Source organism: Crotalus tigris, unplaced genomic scaffold, assembly GCF_016545835.1.
Source record: "Crotalus tigris isolate CLP2741 ecotype Arizona unplaced genomic scaffold, ASM1654583v1 scf7180000019409.675750, whole genome shotgun sequence".
Lineage (NCBI taxonomy): Eukaryota > Metazoa > Chordata > Lepidosauria > Squamata > Viperidae > Crotalus > Crotalus tigris.
In genome coordinates this window covers 56,866-79,799 of record NW_024097523.1, presented here as the reverse complement: position 1 = coordinate 79,799, position 22,934 = coordinate 56,866, and the positions used below count along the sequence as shown (strand labels likewise).

Genomic DNA, 22,934 nt, shown 5'->3' with positions numbered 1-22,934 from the left:
AGGTTAATTCTGCCCACAGCCTGGAGTTTGACCCTGATGGGGCTCAAGGTTGACTCAGCCTTCCATCCTTCTGAGGTCAGTAAAATGAAAAGCCAGATTGTTGGGGGCCATAGGCTGACATTGTAAACTGCCCAGAGACTACTGTAAAATACTATGGGGCAGTATATAAGTCTAAGTGCTATTGCTATTATAAAGTAGACATGGATCTCTAATGCTTGAATCCAGAGGAGTTACTACTTCCAGGAATTGGCCAAAGTTTTGTACCCAAAACTGAAAATGCCAATGAAATTCTCCTCCCCAAAATGTCATACTTATCTGTTCTCTCTCCACATTTCTCCTATTGTTTAATGCACCACCATTGATAAGATAACTTTACATCATATGATCTTCAGGAACCAAAAATCACTTTTCTAATTCTAAACAATAATGAATAACAACAAAGTAGCATCCCTGGCATATTTGCAGTGGGTGTGTGAGCATGTGTTTCATGACCTTATTTACAGTATCTCAAAAGGCTGATTGGAAGACAAGCTGGACAAGAATTCTCTTTAGAAGAGGCCAGCTAGCACATAATTGTAAACCAAGGTTGGCTAATTAGAATTGGATATTGTAACAGTTGGATAGGGGGCCCCTGGGACTTCCCAAAGCTGTAGACTAATTGAAAACAACTAGTTTTTTAATTTATTATTGCCAAGCAAATACTGTTTATGAAATCACCGAGCAGTTGAACTCAAAGGAAAGATAAACTCTGAGTCTTGTTTCTGGAGAACACAGCTCTTGTTTCTGTGGCAGTTAAGAGTTATTGTTTCTGTGACAAAACAATGCTGCCATAACATTGACCACTTTCATTACCAATTCGTATCCTGCCTCTCCTGTGGTTGCTGTCATCCCCAGTTGAATAATGGTGAACTGGCAGGATCCAATCTGGGTCGGTTACCAAAACCAGAGGATTAGTCTTCTGAGCTTTCAGTGTCATGCTGGAGCCCATCTTCAGGGAACCTCTCTCTACCAAAATGGTGATCTGGTTAGTGTATGTGCCAGTTGTTACATCTAAATCAGTGGTTCTCAACCTTTCTAATGCCGTGACCCCATAATACAGTTCCCCATGTTGTGGTGACCCCCAACCAGTTATACATCATTGGGTGCCAGGGGCATGGCCAAAGAAAAGGAGGGAAAAATGGCGGACAGCCTTGTTTGGCGACCCCCGTGAAATGGTCGTTCGACCCCAAATGGGGTCCCGACCCACAGGTTGAGAACCACTGATCTAAATTGATTGCCTTCCTCTTTTGGCTTTGTTGCTGTCTGCCTTTAACATCGCTCCATTCAGCAGGAAAACATCCACCCTGGGGTGGTTCTGATCTCATTCCGATTCTGAGATTCTGGATTTCTCTAGGCTGGATGGCCTGCCTCACCTCACATTTCTCTTTTGGGCATCTCACCAGTTTGCACTATACAGAATTGTGCAAATTCTCCCCTTTTTCTTCCCCACTTAAAACAGGGAAGGTTTGGTCTTTTTTTCCCTTCATCTGGTTCAAAGCTAGAAAAAGAATTATTTTGAGGGGTGGAGAGAGATGATGAGAGTAAAAGAAGTTCAGGAACCATAACCCTGAGTTCAAACTCTGGAAGGGAAATGGTCGCAGGGAGGGTGACTAGTGACAAAAGGGCATGGGATTTCTCCATGCTCCTCCAAGTGATCAATGTGCAACAAATACCCAGCCCTTGTTCTATAGCAGTGTTTCCCAAACTTGACAATTTTAAGGCATGAGGACTTCAACTCCCAGCGTTGCTGGCTGTGGAATTCTGGGAGTTGAAGTCCACATGCCTTAAAATTGTCAAGTTTGGGAAACACTGATCTATAGCAATGGAGGGGGGGGGGGAATTATGGATTTTGCCCACCAGTAGAATGGTGGTGAAACATTTTCAGATTCCAGATAATGGAGAGATGATTTTTATTACCCATGGTGGTGGCATAACGTGGTTTAATTCCAGGGCTGGGGACAAGAAGAAATCAATATCACACAGTTGAGGAGGAAGCCTGGTGCTGCCAGGGTATGATAGCATTGCTGTCAGCTGCAAATGGGCAGAGGGCCTTTGGTGTTCATCATGGCAGGTGGCAAGGAAAGTCAAGAAGAGGAGAGGTCAGAGATGGCTATTATATGGCAATTAGCAGCTTCAAGCAGAAAGAGGATAGTGCAGAGATGAGTTCAGAGGGATCGTGGCCCAAAGTCAGGGTGGGAGAGAGCTGGCGAAAGAATTCACACATGATTATACATTGTGCACTTTTCTGAATGGCAAGACTCCAGAGGTAGCATTGGGTCTACTTAGATGAAGGACCAGTAAAAACAGATTGCTTTCCTTGTTGGCAATATTTGAGTTTATTAACAAATATATAAAAGCAGACCTAAATGGTTTATTCTCTCACACACATACACAGAATCATAGGGATGATCTTATAGCACCAGTGTTAGATTGTTCATATTTTTCCAAAGATTCAGGATACCTACAAATAAAGGTAGGTTTACAATTTTCCCCTGTTCATTTTCAATCTTTCACATAGCAACACTCCTGTACAGACCTACCTAACTCAAAGCCTACCTGGAATACTTTTGGTGACTGAGAAATATAAGATTGAAAAAGAATAGTTTTTTCAATATTCTTAAATTTTTCAAACCAATCAAGGCGCATAGCCTTCACCTTATTTATTTATTTATTTATTTATTTATGAGACTTATATACCGCTTTAAGTGCGAGCACTCTCTAAGCGGTGTACACCAGTAAGCAATGTATATATATTTTTACATTGCCCCCAACAATCTGGGTCCTCATTTTACCTACCCCGGAAGGATGGAAGGCTGAGTCAACCTTGAGCTGGTGAGATTTGAACCACTGACCTGCTGAACACAGTCAGCTAAAGTGGCCTGCAGTACTGCACTCTAACTGCTGCGCCACCTCGGCTCTTTTGATTGATCTTTTTCCCTTTTTGTCCCCTCTCTTTTCTTGCTTTTCAACATCTGTAATTTATTGTTATCCCCCATCAGTCCCACCTGATCATGAATGACAAAAGGTAACAAAGAGGAGTGTAAAGTTTCCTTCCCTTAAGTGGATCCATGATCATCGTGCAATATGCAGTTGTCTCCTGCTTCTGTACATATTCACACATATAATTAATCCCTGTATTAAACCTGTGGATTGCCATAGATTTCATTCCTTTTCAGACTCAGCTTAATGAAGGCTTATTCTTTGAGTATTCCCCTTTCCCTAATAATATAATGAAACTTTCTCAAAAGGAGAATCAAGTGCCCCACATTAGAGCTTCCGAAAGAACAGCCTAGATTTGCCAACATACCCTTTTTTGTTTTCCTGAGTTAATTATCTGACTCTTTTTTTAAAGACAGTCTTCCATTTTTCCCCTCATTCCACCACACAGAGATACTGGATTCACAGATAACACTAAGTCTTATAATAAACAATTAAAAACTCCTTCAAGTCAAATGTAATTCCCAATGACTGTTATCAACGATTATTTGATAGGCTCCAACCTCTGTGAGTTTACTGGTGTTCTTGGCTTTCATGGTGTAAATATTTGAGATAGGTCACAGATTAAGATACAACATTGCAAAGAGCTGTCACTGAATTTTCTGGTTACCACTCTAACTTGTTTACCCATGATTTCCTAAATAATGGAAATAATGATAATTTGACCACTGACTACAAAGGAATTTTGAAGCCATAATTTGGCTGCCTTACACCATGCTACTCATAACTATTTTTTTATTAAATAAGTTTTTAACAGTACATTTCATAATGTCTGAAAAACATCCCCACAAACACACACAGGGATAATTTCTTTTTTTTAATACCATTATTTATGGAAAACATAGTTGGGTGTACTTTCTTGATAAAGGATTTCACCGAGTGTAAGTGTGGCCTGAGTAGTTGTCCTTTGGGGATAAGATGATGATGATGATGATGATGATGATGATGATGATGATGATGATGATGATGGAAGGGACCTTGGAGGTCAAACAAATCACTATCCAGTTTCTTCTTAAAAACTTCCAGTGTTGGAGCATTCACAGCTTCTGGAGGCAGGTTGTTCCACTGATTAATTGTTCTAACTGTCAGGAAGTTTCTCCTTAGTTCTAGTTGCTTCTCTCCTTGATCAGTTTCCATCCATTGCTTTTGTCCTGCCTTCAGGTGCTTTGGAGAATAGCTTGACTCTTCTTTGTGGCAGCCCCTGAGATATTGGAATACTGCTATCATGTCACCCCTCATCCTTCTCTTCATTAGACTAGACATACCCAATTCCAGCAACCATTCCTTATATGTTTTAGCGTCCAGTCCCCTAATAATCTTTGTTGCTCTTCTCTGTACTCTTTCTAGAGTCTCAACATCTGTTTTACATTGTGGTGACCGAAACTGGATGCAATATTCCAAGTGTGGCCTTACCAAGACATTGTAAAGTGGTATTAACACTCCACATGATCTTGATTCTATCCCTCTGGTTAATGCAGCCTAGCACTGTGTTGGCTTTTTTGGCAGCTGCAGCACACTGCTGGCTCATATTTAAGTGATTGTCCACTAGGACTCTGAGATCCCTCTCACAGTTGCTACTATTGAGCAAGGTATCACTTATACTATATCTGTACATTTGATTTTTTCTTGCCTAAATGTAGAACTTTACATTTTTCACCACTGAATTTCATTTTGTTAGATAGCGCCCATTGTTCAAGTCTGTCAAGATCCTTCTGTATCTTAAGCCTATCTTCTGGAGTGTTGGCTATTCCTGCCAGCTTGGTGTTGTCTGCAAATTTAATGAGTTCCCCATGTCATGGTTCCGATAGATGAGACCAGTAGAAATAAGAACTCTGAGGCAATTGCTTTCCTCAAAGAACACTTTTAATGGCTACATAATATCAGCACAAACAAAGGTTGAAACCAAGATTGAAAGTTCCCCCCCCCCAAAAGGTTACAAAGTAAAAGTTAAACTCCGCACCCCTTTGGCGTGTCATTTATCACAATCCCCAATTAACACTTTTGGCGGGCTCTCTAATGATAGCTCCAACCTGCCAAATGCTTAGGCTGCTTGACCTTGGTTCCCACAAGAAAGTTATTGTTTTGACTAAACTACAAGAATGCATCTCCCCCCTCCCATTGCTGTGGCAAACGATAAACAAAGAAACATGGCTTCATTCAGAACATTTGAAGGTTTGACACTCCATCTATCCCCTCATCCAAATCATTGATAAAGATGTTGAAGAGCACTGGGCCCAGAACAGAGCCCTGGGGCACCCCACTACACACTTCCCTCCATGTAGATGCGGTTCCATTAAAGACCACACGCTGAGTACAGCCGGTCAGCCAGCTAAGAATCCATCTGGTGGTGATGCTGTCTAACCCACATTTTTCTATCGTATCAAGTAGTAGGTTGTGGTCTACTTTATCAAATGCCTTACTGAAGTCCAAGTAAATTATATCCACAGCATTCTTCTGGTCCACTAATTTTTCCACTTGATCAAAGAATGCAATAAGATTTGTCTGGCATGATCTGTTTCTGACAAACCCATGTTGGCTTTTGGTAATGACTTTGTTTGCCTCTAGGTGTTTGCTGATTCATTGCTTGGTTATATATTCCAAGATCTTCCCAGGTATTGAGGTCAGGCTGATAGGTCTGTAGTTTTCTGAATCCATTTTTTTTTCTTTTTTGAAGATGGGAACAACATCAGCTCTTTTCCAGTCCTCTGGTAGTTCCCCAGTGCTCCAGGATCTTTAAGAGAAAGAAAGATCTTGTGTATGTATTTGTGAATGTGTTTGTGCACATGAATCTATTGTGGAACCCTGCTGCATCCCTGTAACTTTCTCCAATATATAATTTTTAGTTTTACTAAGCTTTAAGTTTATACCACTACCACCTCCTCCTCCTCCTCCTCCCAGGATGTTCAGACTCACCAAGCCTAAATAATAGCAGCTGAATCTAAACAACCTCTTTGCAGCAGGTATATAAATCAGCACAGCAAGACCAGTAGGAACCAAGCCGCAGGATACTTCTGATAAGCCCAATTGCTAAAACTTCCCACAGACCAGTAAGAGCCTTTGATCTCTCTGAAGTTACCTCATCCTTTACACGGGCTATTTGTCAGGAGGCAAAGAAAAGATAATAAAATGGATGCAAACAGACGACAGTGCAGCAGGCTGAGTTTCTTTCCCAAGTCTGTGTTTGCCACAAGGAACTCTCTGCAGTTTATCCATGCTCATGCCAAGTTAGGATGCACAATCTGATTATATGCAGCCTCGCCATTTGAATATGCAAGGTCATCCAACTGTTGATGCAAACTAGATTTTCTCTAAATATGCAAATCAGCTCCCCTAGTAGATCTGAAAGGTTTAAATCAGTGGGCCTGGAAGCCATGGGTTGGGTTTGTTGCTTCTTTTTTTTTTCATTAGAAATGCTTCAATGCTGTCGGTGGAGGCTGCATTCCATGTGGCACATAAGTTAGTCTTTCCCTTCATTAGAATCAGTGGGTCACTGTTTCCAATTAATGTGATGTTTGTAAACTAATATGTTGCATCTGAGAGGAAGATGACTTAAGAGCATTCCTCTATTCCCAAAGAAAGACTGGACTGAAAAAGAAAAAAAAAATCCTCCCTTCAGCATATGATCAGTGAATTTAAAACCATTTTTACTATTCCCAGTTATTAATAAGCAAATGCTTTTAAGGAGAATAGAGTCCTTTAAAGAAAACTGATAGTATACAATTTTGGTCCCTTGCCTATCAGTTTCTGTTCTGGAGGCAATCAAATTTCACATCTTCGCTTTCCTCCAGTCTATTGTTAAATAGACATTTATTTACGGGAAGGGGGGCAATTAGAGTAAGCTCATATAGATTATCTAAAAATACATGATTAATGGAGTGAAAATTCAGAGAAGTCCTGGAGAATCAACAGAGTTCCTATTTTTCTTTCGGTGCAGACAATTAATCAGGGTGAAGATCAAACAGCCATCATCTTGAATTCTGGCTGCAAGACAGAATGAAATGGATCTCTAGATAATCCATTTCACAGAGAAGTGCCTGAGGGAATTGATGTATTACCAACTGCTCAACCCACCTTGGCTAAAACAAAAAATGATACATTTACATCTGGCCTCCACTCCCAAATAAAGCACATGGAAAGGTAAGATTATATTTAGCAAAGTATTTGCACTTGTTTCGAAAGAAGGTGGCATTATTGTGTTCTGCCATAGCTGTCTGCTAATAATAACCAAAACGTTTTTGATATTATTAAATCATCATTATTCCCAAGTGAATGAAATTTAAAGGCTCAAAGCAAACCTATAAAAAGTCTGATAATCATAAATCATTTTGGTGGTAAAACAAGAACACAGAAATATTTTTTGGTAGCTTTCAAGGTCATCAGCTGTTCACAACTGAAACGTTAAAAAAAAAAGCTTTGTAAGGGAGTCCCTAGATCAGGGGTAGGCAACCTTGGCTCTTTTATGACTCGTGGACTTCAACTCCCAGAATTCCTGAGCCAGCCATGAAGTCTACGAGTCATAAAAGAGCCAAGGTTGCCTACTCCTGCCCTAGACATCTTTATCATGGATGAAATGGATAGATGATCAATTATTCTATCCACATTCCTCAAAATACTCTGCAAAATTATCACAGTAAGCCACCAAGGGTCGTAACAATCTCCAATGGATGGAAATTTAGAGAGAAGACTTCTTTTTAACATTGGATGGGAAATTCACTAAAGAAAAAGGAGTGTGCAAAGGGGGAAGTTCTCTTCCTTGCCACCACTGTCCTTGATAAGGTTTTCAAATAGGCTCTGGTTCATCTAATGCTCAATTCCATTAATCATGCGTTTTTTTTCTCTGCTTGGTCTAGCTTTGCTGCTTATGATTAGTATCTTGGAATAGTTGGCAGGGCAATTCAGGACCAAAGAATGGAATTATCTCTTCCTTTTCATTTTGCTAATTTGCTGCTATTGCAGTTGTGTTTGAGCTCAGAATGATTGAAAGCTCCAGTGTGGTACATTGGTTGCAGCTCTCCACTCCAGAAGGCTGCTGTGAAGATAAGAGATAAACACTCCTTTTATGACCTAGAAATGGTAAATTAGGCACGTGGAAAGCTCCAGCCTGCAGGCATAACCCAGCTCACATCGGTTTCAGATCAAGCCTAGAGTCTTCTTAGAGAGACAGAACTTCTTGTCCTGACTATCTGACCTCAGCTCTTTTTCCCAGGACCTAATCCCCATCCTAGGCAGTGGTGGGATTCAGCCGGTTCGCACCACTTCGGCAGAACCGGTAGTTAATTTTTTGTTGCCCAGACCCAGGATGGACTTCCGGAAGCAGCATCCACACAGAGAACCAGTTGTTCACATATTTGAATCCCACCACTGTCCCTAGCCTATTTCCAAGAAAACGCTCTCGTCAACAGCTAATCAGAGATTAAAATGTATTCCTGCTCAGTAAGGCTTAATCCCCATTGTTGTAAGTTAATCCTGTTTTATAGTGTCGCTGCTGCATGGAAGCATGGGAAGGATACTTTAGAGATGGAAGGTCTAAGCTTTCATTTTTCTGAAACTGTACCCTCTCCTTGAAAATGTCCCCTCTGCATCGCAATCAGGCTTTAAAGTAACTTCCATTTTATCTAGCTAAAGCTATAATAAAATTTCATCGTTATGCCAAGAAGAGATTTTTTTGAAAGTGGGGGTCACTACAAGGGAGAAGAAAAAGCGATCATCCTTTGAAGCTGCCTTACACAGAAGCAGATTCTTGATCTACCCAGTGGTGGGATTCAAATATGTGAACAAATGGTTCTCTGTGTGGATGCTGCTTCAAGAAGACCATTCTGGGCCTGGGCAACAAAAAATTAGCTACTGGTTCTGCCAAAGTGGTGCGAACTGGCTGAATCCCACCACTGGATCTACCTAACCCTGTATTGCCTCTATTCTAGGAGGCAGTGATAATACACAGCTGCAAGACTCTTCTCATTTTTGCTCCCTGACCTCTCTGAAGGGTGCTGGGAATTGTAGTTTATCAATTGGTCACCAAGATGTAAAAAGGATGTTGAGACTCTAGAAAGAGTACAGAGAAGAGCAACAAAGATGATCAGCGGACTGGAGGCTAAAACATACAAGGAACGGTTGCTGGAATTGGGTATGTCTAGTTCAGTGGTTCTCAACCTTTCTAATGCCGCGACCCCATAATATTGTTTCCCATGTTGTGGTGACCCCCAACCACTTATACATCACCAGGTGCCAGGGGCGTGGCCAAAGAAAAGGGGGAAAAAATGGTGGACAGCCTTGTTTGGCGACCCCCATGAAATGGTCATTCGACCCCAAATGGGGTCCCGACCCACAGGTTGAGAACCACTGGTCTAGTTTAATGAAGAGAAGGACGAGAGGGGACATGATAGCAGTGTTCCAATATCTCAGGGGCTGCCATAAAGAAGAAGGAGTCAAGCTATTCTCCAAAGGACCTGAAGGCAGGACGAGAAGCAACAAATGGAATCTAACCAAAGAGAGAAGCAACCTAGAACTAAGGAGAAATTTCCTGACAAGTTAGAACAATTAACCAGTGGAACAACCTGCCTCTAGAAGCTGTGAATGCTCCAACACTGGAAGTTTTTAAGAAGAGACTGGACAGCCATTTGTCTGAAATGGTATAGGGTTTCCTGCCTGAGCAGGGGGTTGGACTAGATGACCTCCACTTTACTATTATTATTATTATTATTATTATTATTATTATTATTATTATTATTATTATTATTATTATTGATCATCGCACAGTCAGCCAGATGTTCAGACTGGATTTGGCATTTTGTCTACCTATCGAGTCCTTACCCAGGACCTGGGATAGGCAAATGTGGATGTTTGATGGTATTGCAGATATCGTCGCAGGATAGAAGCAGTTCCTAGTAAGGCTGCCTTTTGCAATTGACTAATAGCGAATTTGTCAATGTAAATGGTGTTCAAGTGGTGCTCCAGTTGTTTTGGGATTGCACCCAAGGAGCCTATTACTATTGGTACTACCCTTGCTTGCTTTTGCCACAGTCTTTCTATTTCTATTTGTAGGTCTTTGTATTTTGTTATCTTCTCCAGTTCTTTCTCGTCTATTCTGCTGTCTCCAGGCACTGCCACGTCCACTATCCAGACTTTTTTGTCTTTCTTATCGACAATTGTTAAGTCTGGGGTGTTATGTTGCAGGTGCTTGTCTGTTTGAATTCTGAAGTCCCAGAGCAGTTTAATTTTATCATTTTCTATGACTTTCTCTATTTTATGATCCCAACAGTTTTTGCTTACAGGCAAATGATATTTTTTGCAGATCTTCCAATGCACCATTGTTGCTACTTTGTCATGTCGCTGCTTGTAATCAGTCTGTGCAATCTTCTTGCAACAGCTTACCAAGTGGTCCACTGTTTCTTCAGCTTCTTTGCATAGGCGGCACTTACTGTCTGTTGCTGTCTTCTCAATTTTGACTTTGTATGCATTTGTCCTTAAGGCTTGGTCTTGTGCAGCCAGAATTAGTCCCTCGGTCTCTTTCTTCAATTTTCCTGCTCTTAGCCATTGCCAGGTTTTATTATTATCTGCTTTCCCAGCTATTTTTTTCATGTATTGGCCATGTAGTGCTTTGTCTTCCCATGCCTCTATTCTGTTCTTCATTTGGTCTTTCCTGTAGGCCAGTTTGGTCTCTCCAGTAGTTAGTAAGCCTTCCTGATATACTAATTTCAGTGCATCTTCATCATTGTTCTTCAGATATTCTTCCAAAGCCATTTTTTCTTCTTCAACCATCTGATGTACTTGTAGCATTCCACGCCCACCTATTTGCCTTGGTAGATAAAGTCTGTCAATGTCACTGCGTGGATGAAGGGCATGATTCATTGTCATTATTTTTCTGGTCTTCCTATCCATTGCTTTTAGTTCTGCTTGAGTCCAGTCCACTATTCCAGCTGTGTACCTAATGACTGGAATTGCCCAGGTGTTGATTGCCTTTATGGTATTTTCTCCATTGAGTTTGGACTTTAAGATCTTTTTCACTCTCTTGATGTATTCACCTCTAATGTTTTTCTTGACTTCAGTGTGCTTGATGTTGTCAGCTTGAAGGATACCCAAGTATTTGTAGTAATCTTCCTCATCCAGACTCTTAATGTTATTTTCGTGGGGCATCTTGATTCCTTCAGTTTTCATTATTTTTCCTTGTTTGATAGTAAGTGTGGCACATTTGTCCAAGCCAAACTCCATTACAATATCTTGGCTATATATACGGACAGTGTTGAGCAGCGATTCTATTTCAGATGATGTTTTTCCATACAGCTTCCGATCATCCATGTAAAGGAGGTGGGATAGTCTGGCAGATGTTTTTGATGTTTGATAGCCATGTCCTGAGTTATTCAGTATTGTTGACAGAGGAAACAGTGCAATAACAAATAGTAATGGTGATAATGAATCTCCTTGAAATATTCCTCTCTTGATATTAACCTCTCCCAGTCTCTCACCATTAATCTGCAACTGTGTCTTCCATTGTGCCATCGATCTTTGCACAAATTTTCTGATGTTTCTACTGACTCCTGTTATTTCTAGGCACTTGATTATCCAGTCATGTGGCAGAGAGTCAAATACCTTTTTGTAATCAATCCATGCCACATTCAGGTTGGTCTTCCTTTTCTTGCAGTTTGCCAAGATCATTTTGTCTATTAGGAGTTGATCTTTTGTTCCTCTGCTATTGGGGCGGTTTCCTTTCTGCTCAGGTGGAAAGAGATTGTTTTCAACTAGATGCTGTTGTACTGCATCAGCTACCACACCATTTAGTAATTTGAAAGTTGTTGGTAAGCAGGTAATTGGCCTGTAGTTACCTGGTGTTGCCCCTTTTGCTGGATTTTTCATTATTAGGTAGGTTTTCCCAGTTGTTAGCCACTTTTCAATTTCTCCTCCTTGTAGTATATTGTTGAACTGCTTGGCAATGAGTGGGTGTATAACAGTTAGATGTTTCACCCAAAACCCATGCAGTTCATCTTCACTTGGTGCTGACCAATTTTTGATTTTCCTTGCTCTTTTTTCTACCATTTTTGTTGTTATTACTAGTTCTTTCATTTCAACTTCTGTTTTATCTGCATCCACCTCTTTTAACCAAGCCACATCCTTGTTGTATTTCTTTGGGTTATCCCATATCTGCTTCCAGAACTGCACTGTTTCTTCCTTGTCAGGTACTGACTGAATCATTGCAGTTTCTCCATTAATGGATTGGTAGAAACGTTTCTGATTGGATTGAAATTGGAGGTTCTGCCTATAGTTTGCAATTCGAGCTTCATATCCACTGACTTTCCTGCTATAGCTGTTATTTGTTGCTTTATTATTTCCAGTGCTTCCTTGATCTTCCTTGTTTCTAAGTGGTATTTCTTGATTAGGTATTCTTTGGTCTTCTTGTTCTTCAGCTTCTTTTCTTTCATCTGTTCTAGCTTGCTTGCATGTGATCTTAACTTGCTGATCTTATTTTCTAGTCTAACCTTCCATTTTTCTGGTGCACTGTTTGTTTGTTTTTTTTCTTTGTTGATTTTGCATCCCAGGTATTCAGTTATAACTGCAGCTGTGCTGTACATTAGTTGGTTTGTTTCTTGCAGTGAATTGGTACTTATACTTGATATTGCAGTATTTGCATCTTTTAATGCTTGTGCTAGCTGTTTCTTTGGAACAAGCTTCAATGCAGGCAGCCTTATTCTGTTGTTTTTGTGCTGTTCTAGATGGTCAGTTATTCTTTGTTTCAATTCTTTTATTTCTTTAGTTAGATGGTTTTGTTCTTCCCGAGGAAGAGGTGCTTGGTTTCCAAATGAGAACAGTTGTATATCTCTGCTGGATTCCTTCACTGCCAACTCCCCCTGGTTTGCCTCTACATTCTGAATTGCTTCTGGTAAGGCTTTGATTTCTTTGCCCTGGGTAAACCTTTGCAGTTCATCCAATTCTGTTTCTGTGAATATTTTATTTCGTATTATAAATCGGTGTTGATCTGCTAGCCTCTGTTCTGTTATTTCTGATTCTGGATGTTGTTCTTTCCAGAACTGGTGCATTCATTTTAGATATCCTCTTCTTGTTGGACTTGATCTGTAGTAACAGATCATTATTTCTTTGTTTTCAATCACTGTGTATCTGCGACGGGTAAACACCTTTTCTTCTAGTAGTTCTGCAGCTTCTGGCCCTGGTTGCTCATCCAACAGTCCTGAGTCCTGTAACCCATTTTTCACCAGATATCCAGGAACCCCAATATCTAGCGCGGACCTTGTTAACCCGGGTGACATCCGAGCCGTTATGGCATTCTGAAATTTACGTCTCACCATATTTTTTACGTCTCACATTATTATCGATCACCGCACAGTCAGCCAGATGTTCAGACTGGATTTGGCAGTTTGTCTACCTATCGAGTCCTTACCCAGGACCTGGGATAGGCAGATGTGGATGTTTGATGGTATTATAGATATCGTCGCAGGATGGAAGCAGTTCCTAATAAGGCCGCCTTTTGCAATTGACTAATAGCAAATTTGTCAATGCCAATGGTGTTCAAGTGGTGCTCCATTTGTTTTGGGATTGCGCCCAAGGAGCCTATGACTATTGGTACTACCCTTGCTTGCTTTTGCCACAGTCTTTCTATTTCTATTTGTAGGTCTTTGTATTTTGTTATCTTCTCCAGCTTTTTCTCTTCTATTCTGCTGTCTCCAGGCACTGCCACATCCACTATCCAGACTTTTTTGTCTTTCTTATCGACAATTGTTAAGTCTGGGGTGTTTTGTTGCAGGTGCTTGTCTGTTTGAATTCTGAAGTCCCAGAGCAGTTTAATTTTATCATTTTCTATGACTTTCTTTATTTTATGATCCCACCAGTTTTTGCTTACAGGCAAATGATATTTTTTGCAGATCTTCCAATGCACCATTGTTGCTACTTTGTCATGCCGCTGCTTGTAATCAGTTTGTGCAATCTTCTTGCAACAGCTTACCAAGTGGTCCACTGTTTTTTTTTATTATTATTATTATTATTATTATTATTATTATTATTATTATTATACCTGTTGGTTTGTAGACTCCCCTTATTTCTCTGTTAGCAAAACCTAGGACTTTCTCCACACATAGCATGTGCTCTTTTATTATCCATGGACAAAATTTAGCTCTTGAGTCATATGATGCTTGTTGCTTCTTACAACAACTGATAATCTGGTCCTAATCTATATTATTGCAACCTAGCTGACTGAGCTTCAGCACCCTTGTGAACCTATCAGTGAGTGTAAGAAACCCAGGATCCCAAGATGATAATAGTTTTTGCTTCTGCTTTATTTCTGGCTCCCATTAAAATTACCATACCACGCATTTTGATATCTGGAGGTGGGAGGGTGTCAGAAAGGCATCTGGGAATAACTAATTAGCAAATATAATGGATGATTTAAATTGGGGCCAGTGACAGCCAATCACACATTATGGAGGTAGTGGGGGCAATGGGTGGGAGGAACATTTTACTTGACAGATAATATTTAAGGCTATAAGGGAAAATACAAACCTCAACCACCGGATGGTGATTCATAAACACATACACAGAATAACGTTTAAAAATAAGTTGGACGCAATAGCAGCGCATCTGTTCTCCAGTTGGCAAAAGCATGTGATGCAAGGCGGATCATGTTGCTGTCTGCTGCAATCTGTGTTGCACAGGGGACATCACTGATTTAATTCTCATAAGTAAGAACCAGGTTCAGGCTAAGTAATATACCAATGATTCAAATAAACAAACAAAGGTTCCAGATCTGTTGCTAGCAAACAAGTATGTCAGATGACTGCAAATGCTATCACATTTAATTATCCCCCTGCACTTTTCATTAACCACTAGCTTCTAAAGTTTTTAGCATTAAGCAACTGTATATTTAAACCAATTCTAATCACTTACCCACTATAGTATTTTGTTACTATGTGGGAGGCTGTGGAAAGAATAAAAGAGTGATTCTTTAGATGCTCTACTGTTGATGTGAGATGGTGCAGCCTTATATACCCACAGATATCCTTCTTCATATCAATATCCCTTTCCCAATCCCTGGATCCTGAGCATTATTGCTGGAAGGGAGGGAGAAATTTCAAAATAATAATAATAACAGAATAATAGAGTTGGAAGGGACCTTGGAGGTCTTTTAGTCTAACCCCCTGTCAAACAGAATACCCTATACCATTTCTGACAAATAGCTGTCCAATCTCTTCTTAAAAACCTCCAGTGTTGGAGCACTCACAAGTTCTGGAGGCAAGCCATTCCACTGGTTAATTGTTCTCATTGTTAGGAAATTTCTCCTTAGTTCTAGGTTGGATTGCTCCTTGATTAGATTCCATCCAATGCTTCTTGTCCTGCCTTCAGGTGCTTTGCGGCACCCCTCAAATGTTGGAAGAATGCTATTATGTCACCCTTAGCTCTTTTTTCCATTAGTCTAGACCACAGGTAGGCAACCTTGGCTCTTTTATGATTTGTGGACTTCAGCTCCCAGAATTCCTGAGCCAGCATGACTCAGCTTGGAAACCTCTCCCTTTCCCCTCAGCATGGCTGGCTCAGGAATTCTGGGAGTTGAAGTCCATGAGTCATAAAAGAGTGAAGGTTGCCTACCCCTGGTCTAGACATACCCAGTCCCTCCAATTGTTCTTCGTATGCTCCTCATGGGTCCTTCATCAGATGAAGAGAGAGGATGAGGAGGCAGAAAAAGTTTCAAGAAGCCACCCAAGCCACCCTGTTTTAAAGGACATCTGTTCTGATATTATTTCTAATGATTTCTCCACATCGGCAGTCACTTTTTACATCTCTACCCAGTAGCTCACAATCTATCATTTAAACAAATATTATTTCAAAATATTCAGCAGGGGAAAAGATAGGGAAGCAAGTGTGCTTTATTTTTAAAAATGTTCTACCACAGGCAGCCACCAGAGTCCCATGATAGCCGGCTATTACAGGAAGTTTATCTCCATACCTGATATTTAACATTTCCATTCTTATCAATAGGATCTGAAATGACTAATAGGGAACAGCTGTTTGTTTTTTCTCAATGTTGGGGTTGGGGATCCATACAGAAGTTGATTGCAAACCATTCAGATTGAAAACAGTAACCAAAAATAATAGAGGGAGAACTGTTTGACGAATTAAAAGTACTGACATGGATGGTTAGCTGGCAAAGGAAAAAAGTCAGAGTAAGGCTGAAAGAAACTAGGATTTTGATTTATTAGGGGGGATTTTATACTACTGATTAGAGGTCAAATATATTTTATACTACTGATTGGTTGAATATAGATAATTTTTTTTAGAAAATAAAGTTACATTATAACTGAATAGGTAAGATGTGTAATAAGATTAATAGATTTTTGGTTTAATATGGTGAAAAAAAAGATAATTTTTAGAAAATAGAATAAGATTATATGCAAATAGATAAGATGTATATTTAGAATATTAGATTTTGTTATAAAAAGGGGGAAATGTAGAAGTTGAGATAAGGGAAACTCTAGCCATCTAAAGCTTAGAAATTATAACATACCAAATGTTAAGTTGAATATTGAGGGGAAATTAAAGCCTGGGGGAAAAACTACAACAAGACATTGATGTATATAAAATTGAATGTAAACACAATTAAGATATGTATAAGTTCAAAATTATTGATAAATGTAACAAAGATGGTTTTACTTAGTTGATAACAATTTTGTTGTTAGTTGTGAAGTTGTGTCTGACCCATCACGACCCCATGGACAATGTTCCTCCAGGCTTTCCTGTCCTCTACCATCTTCTGGAGTCCATTTAAGCTCACACCTACTGCTTCAGTGATTCCATCCAGCCACCTCATTCTCTGTCATCCCCTTCTTGTGTTGCCCTCAATCTTTCCCAGCATTAGGCTCTTCTCCAGTGAGTCCTTCCTTCTCATTAGGTGCCAAAGTACTTGAGTTTCAACTTCAGGATCTGGCCTTCTAAAGAGCAGTCAGGGTTGATCTTCTCTAGGACTGACCGGTTTGATCGCCTTGCAGTCCAGGGGTCTCACAGGAATCTTCTCCAGCACCATAGTTCAAAGGCCTCAATTCTTTTGCGGTCAGCCTTTCCTATGGTCCAACTTTCACAGCCATACATTGCAACTGGGAAAACCATGGCCTTGACTATACGTACTTTTGTTGGCAGGGTGATATCTCTGCTTTTTAGTATGCTGTCTAGATTTGCCATAGCTTTCCTCCCCAGGAGCAAGCGTCTTTTAATTTCTTGGCTCCAGTCCTCATCTGTGGTGATCTTGGAGCCCAGGAAGATAAAATCTGTCACTACCTCCTTTTCTTCCCCATCTATTTGCCAGGAATTGAGAGGGCGGATGCCATGATCTTGGTTTTCCTAATGTTGGGTTTCAAGCCAATTTTTGCACTCTTCTTCTTCACCCGCATCAAGAGGCTCTTTAGTTCCTCTTCACTTTCTGCCATTAGAGTGGTATCATCTGCATATCTTAAGTTGTTGATATTTCTCCTGGCAATCTTAATTCCAACTTTAAGAATCATCAGTATGAGATAGTAGATATTAAGGGAAAAAGAGAGGAAATATCTGATGTTGTAACTTGAGATTTGTGCTAAAGAATTATGTATGTTATGGAATCATTGATTATCTAGTCACCACGTTGCTTTTTAAATGTTTAATTGTAAAATTAGAAAATTAATAAAACATTATGAAAACAGTAACCAAAATCCAGGGCCTGAGGATCAAACATGCATCACAATTCACCACCACTCCTTATCCACCATTGGACATACATTGGCAGCATATCTCCAGGTCCAGGCATTTGCAAGCCATCTGTCTGAAAGTGCTTGCACGCAACTGAAGGCCTATGACAAATATTCTTGTATTACTCGTCCATATTTGGCTCATTTAGCATTCTTCATGGGTATCAGATGCAGACCTGCCAACTTGCTTAGTTTGATGGAGAGACATTTAATGTTAAGGCTAATTTCCTTCCTCTCAGCTTTCACTGATGTTTCCTAAGCAGTGTTATTGTCAATTAACCTAAATTGCCCCCAGGTTTGAGCTAGATTTGCTAGATCAAGGCCAAAATAATAATTAAAACAACAACAACACAGTCTGGACACCTAGGCATAAAGCACTCCAGTTCATTCATATTTAGCCATGCTTTAAAATTAAATTTTGGGGACAGAAGATTTGGCTCAGAGGAAAAGAAAATGCACATGTAGAAAAACCTCTGCTTCATTCCCCAGTTGAAAAGATTCAGTTGTAGGTAATGGGAAGAGTTCTTTTATTTGATATTTCAAAGAAAAACTGCCAGAATAACACTATATCTTTCACAGAACCCCAACACTTCAGCTTTAATAGGTTTTTATGAGCCCATGTGGTTGAATATTATACTGGAGCAACCCCATTCAGGTCAAATGCACATTCAGCCATGAAACTAATAGGGTACATTAATATTATTCTCTCTCTTCTTAATCGGTTTTGCAGGGTTAGGATGAAGATAAAATTGAGAGGGGAGCATCTTACACACCCGAGTAGAATTTCTGAAAGAAAGATACAATTTAAAGTTCTCTGCCTTTCTAGGAAATAACGAGAAAACAACTTTATTTGGTAGTTATAGTAGCATTCTCCAACTCAGAAGCATCCTGAAATGTTGGACCAAATCCCATAATTCCCATCCAATAGGGGCCAGGATACAGGATGGAGTCAAGTTGGAGAAGGTGAGGTTACATGTAGAAAAATCTTTTGCTCTCCTATTGAGCTCAGCAACTTATCTACCTGTTCCCTCCCATCCCCTCTTTTAACTCATTATTAAATATCTGTTGATCAAATGCTGGCAAATTAGAAAATGCTAGCCTTGGTGCGCTGGTCTTAGAAAGCGAAGCAAAAAGGGCAGCAGCTAGAAGAGTGGAGGATACAGCCAAATCTTCTGTTCAATTTCCAAACAGGGAAGGAGCCACAGATAAGCCTTCTTGAGGCTGATAATTATCCTCCAGAGAAACCCAGCTCTTTCTACCCCAGTGGCAACTTTTAACACAAGGCCAGCACTTCCCTTCTAATACGGTATTTACTGGAGATGGGTTGTTGCCATGGCAAGTGCTCTCCTGGGCCTCAACCGCCCAGGAGGCTGACCTTCCCATTTAAGCAGAATTCAGAGGTCTCGTTCAGCAGCTCTGAAGAATTAGTTGCCCAGTGAGGGAAGTGGATTTTGGAAAGTAGAAGTGAGAAGAAGTAAGTTTTCTCAGCCCTCTGGGATAAAGAAGTTGGCCTCGGCTTTACTCGCCCGTGTGGTCTGGTGTTTTTTTTTGTTTTGTTTTGTTTTGTTTTTAGGGGGTTTCTTGGAGTACTGAGGAGCTGATTGAGCATCTAACATTTCAGTCTCTTGCTGCTCTTGCTAGAATTAAATAGGCCTGCAGAGTGCCCAGGAAGAGCTGTGAATCTAATATTCCTCGGGCAGTGTTAATACCAATGGCAGCCAATGCATGGCTGTAATCTTTTCCCATTTTGTTTGTCTGCTACAGGATCTGACCTCCCTTTCAAGCTTTGAAGGCTGAGCCAAGCGGAGGCGGTGGGTTTGGCTGGAGATGAAGTCTCAGGAACAGCTGCCTCCACACTGATGAGAGTCAGGCCTCTTCCCTCTCTGGCATCATCTTTGTAACCTAGCCACCCCTTCGACCCAATCCAATGGCTCCAGGTCTGCCACCAGCTTCCCATTTCACTTCAGTGCCAGCCAGTGGGCAGATTTAGATGTTCTGTTTATTTAAACGGCTTTATACAGAAATGGCTATGTGGCAGCCAATCAGCTACATCAAGCACACAGAATGATTTTCCCTGGTGCAGAAAAGACTGGACTGGGGAGGGTGTAGAGTCGATCCAAATTTGACTCAGAATTATCACAGTCACACTCTTCCTCTGGCTCCTTCCCCAAGTGTGGGTGCCTGGTTTATAGGCAGAAACAAATCCTAGGTGCTAAAAGAGATCGTATCTGATGGTACACAACAGCTTAGTACCCACTGGGTATTGATGCTGCGTATTGATCCTCTGTTGCAGAATGAGGAATTATTATGGTTTGTTACCCAGTCAGCCAGATGTTTAGACTGGATTTGTCATTATTATCTACTATTGAGTCCTTCTTTTCTAAGGACCTGGGCTAGGCAGATGTTGTTCTTTCATGATGTTAAGTATTGTTGAAGGATGCAAGCTGTTCTAAGTAAAGCTGCCCTTTGCAATTGACTGATGATGATTTATCAATACCAATGGTGTTCAAGTGGTGCACCTATTATTACCGGTAATATCTTTGTTTTGCAACAGTCGTTCTACTTCTATTTACAGGTCTTTATATATTATTATTATTATTATTATTATTATTATTATTATTATTATTATTATTATTATTATTGATCATCGCACAGTCAGCCCAATGTTCAGACTGGATTTGGCATTTTTGTCTACCTATCGAGTCTTTACCAAGGACCTGGGATAGGCAGATGTGGATGTTTGATGGTATTACAGATATCGTTGCAGGATGGAAGCGTATTACAGATATCGTTGCAGGATGGAAGCAGTTCCTAGTAAGGCCGCCTTTTGCAATTGACTAATGGCAAATTTGTCAATGCCAATGGTGTTCAAGTTGTGCTCTAGTTGTTTTGGGATTGCACCCAAGGCGCCTATTACTATTGATACTACCCTTGCTTGCCTTTGCCACAGTCTTTCTATTTCTGAATTTGTAGGTCTTTGTATTTTGTTATCTTCTCCAGTTCTTTCTCGTCTATTCTGCTGTCTCCAGGCACTGCCAAGTCTATTATCCAGAATTTTTTGTCTTTCTTATCAACAATTGTTAAGTCCGGGGTGTTATATTGCAGGTGCTTGTCTGTTTGAATTCTGAAGTCCCAGAGCAATTTAACTTTATCATTTTCTATGACTTTCTCTATTTTATGATCCCACCAGTTCTTGCTTACAGGCAAATGATATTTCTTGCAGCTCTTCCAATGCACTATTGTTGCTACTTTGTCATGCCACTGCTTGTAGTCAGTCTGTGCGATCCTCTTGCAGCAGCTTACCAGGTGGTCTACTGTTTCTTCAGCTTCTTTACATGGGCGGCACTTACTGTCTGTTGCTGTCTTCTCATTTTGACTTTATATGCATTTGTCCTTAAGGTTTGGTCTTGTGCAGCCAGAATTAGTGCTGCTGCTGCTGCTTCTTCTTCTTCTTCTTCTTCTTCTTCTTCTACTTCTTCTTCTTCTTCTTCTTCTTCTTCTTCTTCTTCTTCTTCTTCTTCTTCTTCTTCTTCTTCTTCTTCTTCTTCTTCTTCTTCTTCTTCTTCTTCTTCTTCTTCTTCTTCTTCCTCCTCCTCCTCCTCCTCCTCCTCCTCCTCTTCTTCTTCTTCTTCTTCTTCTTCTTATTATTATTATTACTATTATTACTATTACTATTATTCCTCCCAACTCCCAGCAATTCTGGATGGTTTACAAATTGTTAGAAACATTTTAAAACAAGGCAACAATGGAAAACTGAATCAGGGAATGAGCTAGTCTCTACCTTTCAGGATATGCTGTAGTCCCATTTCCTGACTGAACCCTCCAGCATAATCTTCACAGGCATAAATACTTAAGATGTTGGAAAACAATACCTGGGGCTTCTGAACGCCAACAGATTTATCACAAAAAGCAACCATGAACTAAAAAGTTCTGATTGCTCAATTTTCAGGGCAATATCCACTTGTAAAATGCAAGTATATGTGTGTCTGTGGGTGGGAGAGTTGCTATTCCATGTGGAAAATAGGATTTCATCTGCAATCCTGTAGTTTCTCTCCACTGGCTTTGGCAAGAGGTAGGATTCCAGATAGATCATATGCAGGTGGCTGGAAAAGAATGGACTACTGAACCAAAGACGAAAGTTAGGAAATATCACTTCTCAAAGGCCAAGGACTGCAGACTATGGACCCTGGGGACAAGACCCAAACATGTGAATTGCTATACTACCATTTCAGCTTGTAGGCAGAGAATATCAATTAGTTAATATTAGCAGTCTATTTGGGAACAAATGCACAAGTAGCAATGAGAATGTAGTAGCCTGAGCTCTTTTGTCCACATGTTTGGTTCCAGATCATCTTCTTCTCAAGAAAGTCACATCCAACAGTCCCTGGAGTCTCAGGTGTTGATGAGTATCACATTCCTGAAGTTTAATGGCAGAAGCATCACATTCGGCATCATGTAGAATTCTTGTATGACTTCTTCTGAGCTGCTTAACTGATGAATATTTCCACACAGTCCTAGATTATTCAAACCTCTGGTCTCTGGGATTAACACCTATTTGAATAAATCTATTATAATGACGATTTTTTTTTTTAAAAAAAGAATTTTATTTCAACACAACAATGGGACAGTAACTTCCAATGCATCTGATGGCAGCAGAAACGTGCAACTTTGTGATTCACTAATTCATGCTGCTTCCAGCATCTCCTACCTGAGGCTTCTACCCCATGCCTAACGATAGGGCTGGATCTGTAGAAAGGGTGATGGGGCTATTGCAGCATGTCTAGATTGCAGCTCTGTCATCATATTTTCAGTGCAACCCCATTAAACATGGAAGGCTGAGATTCTCCAAGACTGCTTTGCCCAACCAAATGCCTTCCAAATGTGTTAGACACCTGTACTTCCCAGCCAGTGCTGCCAAAACAAAATTCCATGTCACCTATTTTCTGTACGGGAGAAAAATTAATTACTGAGAGGGATGTATTTCAGAAAAATGACAGATGGCTACTTTAGGCAGAGAGATTTTTTAGTATTATTCTCAAAGGGACAGGAGATATAAATTCCATGTGATAGGAAACTTCCAGTCAAAGCCAAAAGATACAACTCCTTAAGGGCAGATTGGTGAATGGTTAGACTATAGTGAGAAAATGCAACAAGGAGCTAGACCCAGAAAAAAATAATCCAAATCAG

At 40.3% G+C, this 22,934-nt stretch overlaps 1 long non-coding RNA gene across 1 annotated transcript; it reads left to right on the top strand.

Annotated features, from left to right (window-relative positions):
• The first annotated feature begins 19,107 nt into the window (after window positions 1-19,107).
• Window positions 19,108-22,134, top strand: LOC120316546. The gene is made up of 3 exons (XR_005558996.1): window positions 19,108-19,221; window positions 19,512-19,684; window positions 22,095-22,134. It is a non-coding gene; the product is annotated as an uncharacterized LOC120316546 (long non-coding RNA).
• Window positions 22,135-22,934: the final 800 nt, after the last annotated feature.